The sequence below is a fragment of the Coenobita brevimanus genome, chromosome 91 (assembly GCF_032717465.1).
Source record: "Coenobita brevimanus isolate Jiangsu-jjx chromosome 91, ASM3271746v2, whole genome shotgun sequence".
Taxonomy (NCBI): domain Eukaryota; kingdom Metazoa; phylum Arthropoda; class Malacostraca; order Decapoda; family Coenobitidae; genus Coenobita; species Coenobita brevimanus.
The window spans coordinates 8402677-8412676 of NC_137044.1; the positions used below are offsets into that span (position 1 = coordinate 8402677).

A 10000-nucleotide genomic window follows, 5' to 3' on the forward strand; every position below is an offset into this window, starting at 1 on the left:
GAGAGAGAGAGAGAGAGAGAGAGAGAGAGAGAGAAAGGGAAGGGTGCGAGAGGAGTGTGTGTGTGTGTGTGTGTGTGTGTGTGTGTGTGTGTGTGTGTGTGTGTGTGTGTGTGTGTGTGTGTGTGTGTCTGAAATACGATTAAGTGCGTGTATGTTTATTGTTTTAACCACCGGCACTGGTATCCTTAATCGTGTGTTTGTGTTCGTGCTTGCCTCTTAGTTTACATTCAGTGGGTGTGCTTTTAGAGGCCTTGAGTATCATGTATGCCTTTATTATTTTACTTATTTATCCATTTGCGTCTTCCTAGCTGACCGAGCCTCTAATATTTTGCTTTACTTATTGGGTTGGTCATGTATTTATTTTTATTCCTCTTGGCTACGCACCCTTGTATTTAATCAAGAGAAGTCCTCCGCCCCGGCAAACATGTTCTAAGAGTTAATTAAGAGGCTGAGAAACGTATATGTACCCTAACTAACACCAGACAATTATATTTATTTTTAGAGCACACGGCGATAAGAGGATTCATTTATAGTGCATTTACTCTCACTTAACACGATTCATAACTCCTTTTCACCTGAGTTATTGATAGTGGAGTTAGAGTGAAGGATTAAGTTATTTTTTCAGTTAGCAGTGTCGTTCCTACTACCCCATATCCAAGGGCCATCGAATTTCCACACAACTAGGGCATAGTATTCTGAGATGTGGGAGTAGCCTAGTTCCGTCAAATGATAGCAGTCCGTCTCTAGTGTTGCCGTGTGTGTGTGTGTGTGTGTGTGTGTGTGTGTGTGTGTGTGTGTGTGTGTGTGTGCTTAATTTTGTGACGAGTTCAATGGTGTCGTGTTATGCTGACTGAAATAGATGTGGTGTCTTGTTCTGCGGTTTTGTGTGTGCGTGTGTCGTTGTATTTGCGTGCGTGGTTTTGCTGAATGCATAGTTTCATTCGCATGCGTCGTCTTATTTGCCCCTGTTGTATTATGTGTCCTTGTATTCTTGTGCGTTGTTTTATTTACGTCTGTGGGTTTTTTTTTGTTTGTTTTTGCGTGCATGCTTAATACATGCGCGTGTCGTATTTAAGCTGCTCACAACGCTTTATTTGAGTGCCGTGCTGGAGTTGCGTGCGTCGTTTTATTTGCGTGCGCGTGCCCTAAACCCCACATCCTCCTCCTCCTCCTTTGTCTCATTGCAAGGGATGGGCCCAGCTCCACAAAAACGCTTAAGTAATTGCAGCCCCGGAATTCCTTTGGTCATGTGCGCTTGTTTAAGTTTTTTTAGTCTCCCCTTTATGTCTTTTCTCTCCTCTCTTCTCTTCTCTTCTCTCCTCTCCTCTCCTCTCCTTTTCTCTTCTCTTCTCATCTCCTCCCTTCTTTCCTTTCTTTTCCTTTACTTTCCTCTCCTCTTCTAACTTCTCTCTCATTTCCCTTTTCTGTATTCGTGTTTCTTTTTCACATCTTTTGTGTTTTTATGCAAATTCCTTTATTATATCGTGTTTTAATATCCTTTCATGTTAGCTTCTACTTCTCGCTTTCTCACTGTCTCTAAATATTTGCTTATTTATCTTTGTGTCAGTCTCCCCTCATTCTGTCTCTAAATGGCTCTCCTCTCCGTTTTCCTCCTCTTATTATCTTGATGCTAATGTTTGTTTTCATTTGTAAGCAGTTTTATGAGACGTGTTTTATGTTTTCACTTATTATTTGCGTCCACATTTTGCCCTGGTGTTCTCTCTCTCTCTCTCTCTCTCTCTCTCTCTCTCTCTCTCTCTCTCTCTCTCTCTCTCTCTCTCTCTCTCTCTCTCTCTCTCTCTCTCTCCCCCAGCTGTTTGCTTGTTTATCCAATTAGAGTACTACATCTAAGTCTTTATATCTCAGTTTTCTTTCTTATATTTCTAATGCCCGCGTGCTTATTTTCTCTCTCTCTCTCTCTCTCTCTCTCTTATGACTCACTGCTCTTGCCTCAGTCATTCTTATGTTGATTCATTCTCTTGTCTGTATCTCTTTCTCTCTCATTATATAATTTGTCGGGCAGACTCAAAGAAATGTGTTATGTGTAGGCGTCTTGAAATGTGAGTGTGGGAGGCTTAAGTGTGTGTGTGTGTGTAATTCACCGGGTCGGTCAGGATCACTTGATGGTCGTGATGTGTGTGTGTGTGTGTGTGTGTGTGTGTGTGCTCTAATTTGTTGATGATGATGACAGTGATGATGATGATGATGACAAGGAGGAGGAGGTGGATGAAGAGACGAGGACGAAGAGGAAAGAAAAAGAAAATATGGAAGAGGAAGACAAGGACTATAGCACGCTCATATAATTTAGTATTTTCCACCACCAGGCCGTTCTGTTTGGCTTAGGACAGACGGTTTTTTGATACTGATACAATACAGAACCATTTTTTTTCCCCTGTTGAAGAAAATCGCCCTACAATAGCAAGAACTAAAAATCTGTCCTTTATTGAAGCTCTTTACTCTGTCTCCTGGGACTCTCACTCTCAGCTGAATAAAATCGTCTGGTGTCAGCCGGAATAAAAAAATATGAGAGGTGTCCCGTCGTGAGAGGGTTGACGATGGCAATTTTTAGACTCCAAGCCGAATAAACTCGTGTGGTGTTCGTTGCCATATTATGCTTGAGTTGTTCCCACCGTGAGTGTTAATGGTTCCAGTATTCTCTCTCTCTCTCTCTCTCTCTCTCTCGGCAGAATGTCATCATCAGGCTATAGATGGAACTACAGCACTAGAGTTATCCCGACCATCGGAGGCTCAACATAAAACACAGAGCACTGATGTAATTAGTGTGCACGCTGGCTGAGCATTGAGGGACAGTTGTTTGGGCTTTCGTGTCTGCTTCCGGGTTCACAGACAAACTTACGACCAAATCCCTGACGTAACTATGATTATATTTGGCAGGAACAACTATAGACTTCGGGACTATTCTTTATTTAAGATATTTTTTCCTCGGAACCGGGACAACAGAAGATACGGGAAGTTTCTATATTTTCTTTTCCCTGTCAAGAGGAAGAAGAAGTACAAGAGGAAGAGAAAGAAAAAAAAAAGGGGGGGGGGCACAGTTCCGACAAGGTGTTAATTATAAGTGTATTTAAGAATTTGGTCCCTGGCCGGAAAATATGCCATAAATAATACAAAGGGATATTACTGTGTTTGCCTTTTGGATATGACTTTCAGTGGGATCATACCAGCAAAGGTTTAGGGGAATTTATTGTTATATCTAGTTGTGTATTTTTTATTTATTTTTTATTTGTCCATGTTTACTGATGTGTTTCTCTTTGCAGGTGAGTTTGCGGAGTCTGGGCACAAGGCAAGCGGCGTTCATGTAGCAACAGGTTGGTGGGTGTGGATGTGTGCTTGCGTGCCTCTGTATGCGTCTACGTGCATGTTTGTGTGTGGGATAACACTCAACGTACTACCCTTCACCTACTGTCTCATCGCTGTTTCAGTTCGGTGGTAGAAGGAAATCACCAGATAGGCCTTGATCACGGCATTCCCACTTTTCTCACTCTGTCTTCTCCTCTTCTCCCCCATCCTCACCATTCCCTTCCCCTCACTCCCCCGTTTTCCTCCCCACTCTCATCCCTTCCCACTCCCCCCTCACTCCCCGCAGCCCTGCAAATGGCCTCGCTAATGACTCCGATCCCACCAGCCACATCACTAGTATTTCTCACTCCTCACTCCCTCACCCTCTCAATCCACCACCCCTCCCCACCTTACACCTCATTTCTCTCTTCCTCCTCCTAACCCCCCTCTCACTCCTCACCTCTCACTCTTCCCTCCTTACCCCCCCCTCACTCCTCACTACCTCGGAACCCCCTTCTAACTCCTCTCCCCTCCCACTCTAACTTTTCATCTCCCTCACGCCGTCAGTTACACATACTACTTAACCAATTTACACTCCTTGCCCTCATCATCTCCCACTATCATTCTCCTACTCTCTCCTTAATACCCCTTATTCTCGTACGTTCATCATTTCCTTCATTCTCTTTCTTTTTCCTTGCCTCTTAATCTCAAAACGTTCATCATCTCGATCTTTGTCCTCCTCTTCCTCCTCTAGAGCATCATCACATCATCATCATCATCATCAGAGCCTTATTTCCCACTGTTATTAAAAAAAGAAATAACATTCACTTTCGACATACGCATCAGGTGACCTCATTTTCAATTTTTTATTTCCTCATCACCCTCTCATCATCACTAAACCCTTCATTACTCTCTCTCTCTCTCTCTCTCTCTCTCTCTCTCTCTCTCTCTCTCATTTACGTTTTAATAGCCTATTTGGTTTTAATTTACTGCCTGGCTTCATATTTTTTCTCATGGAAGTCCTTTTACGCCTTCGTTATCGCTCTCTCTCTCTCTCTCTCTCTCTCTCTCTCTCTCTCTCTCTCTCACTCTGTTTCACACGTTCATCCATCACTTTCATTTCATTTTGATGCACACCACCGTACTGTCTTTCTTACTGAGAGAGAGAGAGAGAGAGAGAGAGAGAGAGAGAGAGAACCCAAACACATACTGTAGCTCCCCAGAAACTTCCACCACAAACTCCCCCTCTCCCTTCCCTGCCCCCACAAGCTCCCCTTCCCCCCTCCCCTTTCCCTGCCCCCACCACACCGCCGTGTAAGCCAGGATGGTCTGAGGGCAGCCACCTTTTGCCCACCGTCAGCGCCATCGTCGTAATTAACACTGCCCTGAGATTCATGACTCCGCAACGCCCACACACACACAAGGAGTTTCTCTCTCTCTCTCTCTCTCTCTCTCTCTCTCTCTCTCTCTCTCTCTCTCTCTCTCTCGCTTACCGTACAGTGATTAATTACACCGTTACCTGGCTTGAACCCCCTTTTTTTTTTTTTTTTGTGCCAGTGAAGACTCGAAAATTTGCCCAACATTTTTCATCATCCTTTTTGCTGTTTGGATTTTTCACAGCTTAGCATCAATGTGTGTGTACTTTTTTCCTGCTTGTGCAAGGAGAATTAACCTCAGACAGGAACCCAGAAAGATCGTCGTTTCCAAAGGGATTGAAACGAAAATGAACCTAAATGAAGTACTTAATTTTCTCCACATGAGCGACAAGGTTAACCCTCTAGAGGCCTGAGGTTGCCCACAGTCGAATGTAATCGTTGAACAGCAGCGAAAAAAAATGAAAGAAAGAAAAAGAAGCTAGAAAGCCAGAAAGGTACCTAACTGGGGCCCTGACTTGCAGAGGGCCAGATGAGGTTATGTTTCTCAGTTATTGATAATGCTCCTCTCAGCAGGAAAGAAAAAAAGGCTGCTAATTGCGTAAATGAAATCCCTAGTTGTATCCCTATCAGAGACTTGGTCATTGTTGGTATCAGTAGTTTGTAACCCTTTGCTAGAATTTTCCAACTGCACAAAGTTTCTGGCGTCAACCTGAATTCAGCGAATATCTAAGAGTGTACGTTCTTCAGTCACAGGTTAACCCCTTCAGTACAGTGACGCCTTTATCCCATTTTTTGGTACCGTCGTTCGATTTTATTCAGCATATGGGAGACATCTGTATAAAAATAAAATGGAAAAAACATTAACTCCTTCAGTACTGTGCCGTCTTTATCGATTTTGCTTTATTTACCTTAGGCGAGACGTCTATAGTTCGTTCGTCTTAACTTGCCCCAGATATCCTTCCTTATCTAGCTTATTCCATTCACCTGAGTGGCTGGGAAAAAAAAAATAGCTCTACATCCTTTCCATGGCACTTCTTCGTGACTAACACCATATTCTAGTGTTAATTTCTTGCTTCATCTCAGAATTCAAGACTGAGAGAGGGCAAGTTTAGGCCAAGTTAAAGTGAACAGAGTATAATAGTGAAGAAGTTGAGAATAAGATGTTGAGAAGATGCGTAAGGAGGGTTAATAGCGTGCTAAGTGATGCAGTGTTCCTTATTTTTTTAAATTTAAGAACTTGTTTACTTTTATGTCTGGGGAAACGTACACACAAACACTTAGACGTTCGCATGTTCTAGAAGAGAGAGAGAGAGAGAGAGAGAGAGAGAGAGAGAGAGAGAGAGAGAGATTGTTGCTTGTTTAGTGTGTGTGTGTGTGTGTGTGTGTGTGTGTGTGTGTGTGTGTGTGTGTGTGTGTGTGTGCGCGTTTTTTGAAGAACACACACACACACACACACACACACACACACACACACACACACACACACACACACACACACACACACACACACACACACACACACACACACACACAGATGGCATGAGGGCGGGCAGGAGAGAGAAAGAGGGACAGGAAGCATCTCATCTGCCGTCCTTTACACACAACATTAAGGTGGCAGTACTTTTTATCTCCCTTCCCCCCCTTTCTCTCTCTCTCTCTCTCTCTCTCTCTCTCTCAAGTGTTTTCAGGTCCCCGTCAGTTAGCTATAGCCAAAACGTGACTTGTGTTGCCGACTTCTCAGCTCTCTCCTTTACTCCCTGGCCCTTGTGTTTGAGTGGTGAGCGTGTTTTGTTGGCGTGTTTGTGTGTGCTTGAGGGATTGTGGTGTTTGGATTGGGAGTGTTACGTGTTTGGTAGTGGTAGTGGTGGTGTACTGTTTTCGTGTGTGTGTGTGTGTGTGTGTGTGTGTGTGTGTGTGCTTGAGTGAATGTAGTGTTTGCGTTGTGTTAGCTGGCGTTGCGTTATTTGCTGTGGCGCTGTGTTGTTACGAATTTTGTGTTGAGTGGTACGGTGTTTAATTTTAGTCTCCCCTTTCCCTCCTTTACCTCTTCCCTCCCCTATCATTACCTATCCCCTCCCTTTGTATCTCCCCTTTCCTGTATTCCTCTATCCTCCTCCACCTTTCCTCCCCTTGCCTCTCCCCTCCGTCTCTCTTTCCTACCCTCCATTCCTTTTAATTTCCTCTCCCCTTCCTACTCCCCCCTCCCCATCTGGTTCACGCCTGGCCTCCCCCTTTCTCCCCAACACGCTGTCCTCCCCATTGTCTTGATTATTTGCCTTCTCCACTCCGATTTGTTAGCAGGGGAGTGGGGAGACTTCTTAGGAGGAAGTTATATTAATGGGGGTGCTCATCTAGAGAGAGAGAGAGAGAGAGAGAGAGAGAGAGAGGGGGAGGGAGGATAAGGATTGTGTGTGTGTGTGTGTGTGTTTACATACTCACCAAGTAAATTACGTATGTGTACCCTGAGCTTGTGAGTACTCTGCTTGTGTATGTGTGTACCACATATTTTATGGACGTGTCGGTTTTTGATGTGTGTGCGTCTGTGTAAGTATCCCTGAGCTGTGTGTACGTTTGTCATCGTGTGTACGTGTGTGCCTTGTGTCGACGTAGGGCTTTAATTATTTCGTAGGTCCCTTCCCCCCATCTCTCTCTCTCTCTCTCTCTCTCTCTCTCTCTCTCTCTGTCTCTCTCTCTCTGTCTCTCTCTCTCGTAATGTTATCTCTTTACCTCCACTCTCTCTTTCTTCCTTCCAGCTTCACCCTCTTCTTCCTTCACCTCTTTCTTAGGGTGAAGAACGGAATAAGGAGTTCCCCAAAGGCTATGTGTCCCCCTCATATATATCTCCGCAGGTAAAGACTTCAATATTTACCGTCTTATCTTTTCTTCAATCTTTCTCGCTCTTTCCTCCAGCCTGTCTCTCTCTTCCAACCTCTCTCTCACTTTTCTCCAGTCATATTCTGTCAACTTGCTCCCCTCACACCCATTCATGTTCTGTTTCTTACCTCCTGTCTTTCTCAGTCTTTCTTTCATTCTTTCTCTTTCTTTCCTCCCTCGAATCTTTCTTTCTTCTCTCCGATCCATCCTTTTTTTCTCCAGTCCTGCTTTCTTCCCTCCAATCTCTATCTTCCCTCCAATCTCTAACTTCTCTCCATTCTTTCTCTCTCTTGCCTCCAATCTTTCTCACTCCTCCCCCCAGTCTTTCTCCTCCTTCCCTCCAATCCCTCTCTTCTCCCCAAGAGGCCATGTCCCTGTCATATGTCTCAGGAAGGCCCTTGTATTCACGGCTGCTTAACTTTTCACTAAGGACAGAGTAGCAGCGATGGAGGGGAGGGAGGGAGGGAGAGGTTGTGGGAGGGAGGAGAGGGAGGGAGGGAGAGGTTGTGGGAGGGAGGAGAGGGAGGGAGGGAGGAGAGGGAGGGAGGGAGAGGTTGTGGGAGGGAGGAGAGAGGTGGGGGGGTACCAGAGTTGAGGGTGGAAGGATGGTGGGGAGGGATGAGGGGGGGTGAGATGAGGGGGGAAGATATGTGGGGGGGAAACATAGGAAGGAGAACTAGGAAGAGATGTGAGGGGAGAGGGATAGGGGAGAAGAAGAGGAACAGAAGAAGAAAGGTTGAGAAGAGAGGTGAGAGAAGATGTGTGGAACGAGAAGAGACGAAGTAGAAGGAGAGGTAAAAGTGTAGGTAGAGGGAAAAAAGGTGACGGAGAGAGCTGAGGGAAAAGGATAAATGAAAGAGAGAGAGAGAGAGAGAGAGAGAGAGAGAGAGAGAGAGAGAGAGAGAGAGACCAAACTGAAAAGATGTATAAGATAGTAAAAGAATGAGTAAAAATTAAGAAATAAAATGGGCAAAGGAATTCACAGGGGGATGAAAGAGAAAAGAGAGAGTGTACAAAGAATGGCCTGGAATACGAGAGGAGTGGAAGGGTGCAGAGGAGGGTTTTATATATGGATGAAGGACCCACTGCAAGGTGAAGAGAAAAGAGAAAACAATAGGAACAATTAAAGGAAAGAAAATAATAACTGAGAAAAAGAGCTGTAAAATGAGGGGAATTGATACAGGGATGAAAATGGCATTGGAAGAAAAAGAAGAAATCGGAAAGACAGTAGTAACAATGACAAGAAAAATGGAAAAAGGGAAAAAACTCAGAACAGTGAAAAAATTAAAACTGTGCATGATTTTTTTCAGTTTGGATGAAGAGTCGACTGGGAAAAATAGTAGGAGCAAAAGGGTATTGAGAAACGACCTGTAATATGAGGGAAATACAGTATAGGTGAAAAAGGCACTGGAAGGGAGAAGAATGGAGAAAATAGAAGCAATGGCAAAAAATAAAAATGAACATAGAGAAAAGAATGGCTTTAAACTGTATATTGATGAGAGGCGATAGGGAAAAATAATAGGATCAATATGAAAATAAGAAAAGGACAGGAATGGTTTTATATATGGATGGAGGATCACTGGAAGATGGAAAGAAGGAAAACCAAAAGAAATAATTATAAAAAATGAGAAAGGAATTGTAAAATGATTGAAAAAGAATACAGATTGGACCATTGAAGTTTGATGGCTCACTATTTTATTTTATTCTTATCTATCCATCCGATTTTTATTCAGGATAGAAGGCAGGATATTTCAGACGGGTGGGTTAGATATTATTGCCTTCTATAACCCCGTCACAGCAAAGGGTCTTCAGGTTAAATAAAATCGTCTGGAGGCAGCAAGAATAAACCAAGAGAATAATTTACCTGGTTGAGGGGGTTGAAATAAGAAGGAACTGTAAATGTAAAGGAAAGAGGAAAGAAAAGGAAGAAAATATATAAAGTAGACTGTATAAGAATAAAGCTAGCTTGTTTATCTGGCCTTCCTCAAAGTAGGTAAATATTAAAAAAATAAAAGAAATCAGAAACTAAATTTATGGAGAAAGAGAGAGAGAGAGAGAGAGAGAGATAAAGATAGATACATAGAGAGAGAGAGAGAGAGAGAGAGAGAGAGAGAGAGAGAGAGAGAGAGAGAGAGAGAGAGAGAGATTAAAAGATAATGCAATTGAATGAAAACAAGGAAATATAAACTGAAAATAACATAAACCAAAAATAAGCTGTAAAAGGGAAAGAGACTAAACTGTTTATATTAGGAAAGGATATTAAGAAAAATAAATGAAGGAAATATAAAATAAAGTCATAAAGAAAATACATCCAGTGAGCGAAAAGGGGGAAAGAAAAAGAAAGTAACCCCCATGTCATTCAAGTTTAATTTTCATGTTTTCTTTCCACAAGTTTTTTTTTCTTTTGTGTTTTTCCACCAGTTTTTTCTCTCACTCGACCTTTCCACTCT

The 10000-nt window shown here is 43.2% G+C and overlaps 1 protein-coding gene across 4 annotated transcripts in view; it reads left to right on the top strand.

Annotated features, from left to right (window-relative positions):
• mgl (low-density lipoprotein receptor-related protein megalin) overlaps nt 1-10000 on the top strand; it is a 729243-nt gene that overhangs the window by 235202 nt on the left and 484041 nt on the right. The window lies entirely within an intron of this gene.